This window comes from Schistosoma mansoni, chromosome 5 (genome assembly GCF_000237925.1).
Source record: "Schistosoma mansoni strain Puerto Rico chromosome 5, complete genome".
Lineage (NCBI taxonomy): Eukaryota > Metazoa > Platyhelminthes > Trematoda > Strigeidida > Schistosomatidae > Schistosoma > Schistosoma mansoni.
In genome coordinates this window covers 7,469,889-7,470,255 of record NC_031499.1, presented here as the reverse complement: position 1 = coordinate 7,470,255, position 367 = coordinate 7,469,889, and the positions used below count along the sequence as shown (strand labels likewise).

The 367-nt window shown below is 36.8% G+C and overlaps 1 non-coding gene across 1 annotated transcript; it reads left to right on the top strand.

Moving 5' to 3' along the window:
- Nucleotides 1-67, top strand: Smp_tRNA_00155_Gln_TTG.1.1. The gene has a single exon. It is a non-coding gene (tRNA).
- The last annotated feature ends 300 nt before the right edge of the window (nucleotides 68-367 follow it).

The following is a 367-nucleotide window of genomic DNA, read 5'->3' as shown; positions in this document are numbered from 1 at the left end:
TCAGTAGCTGAGTGGATAACGCGATGGCATTTGAAGCGAAAGCTACTGGGTTCGAGTCCCAGGGTGAACATCAACTCTGAGATGCAGGTACAATCAGCGGACGAGTCCCAAATAGGGCGAAACGAGCGTCCTGGATTCCACTGTTAGCCACTATCCATCTTTGCTTGAGTATATATGTTTGATCTAATTCATATATCCATATGACTGAACTATCCTGGTTTCTAATTATTTATTACTACTTTCTATTTACTTGTTATGACTTTATATATACAGAGTTATCCTAATTCAGTTTCATTTTTGTCATATATATCAGTCTATATTGTAATCCTATCTTATCTTTGATGTTCCATCTTTTGGGAAATATTGT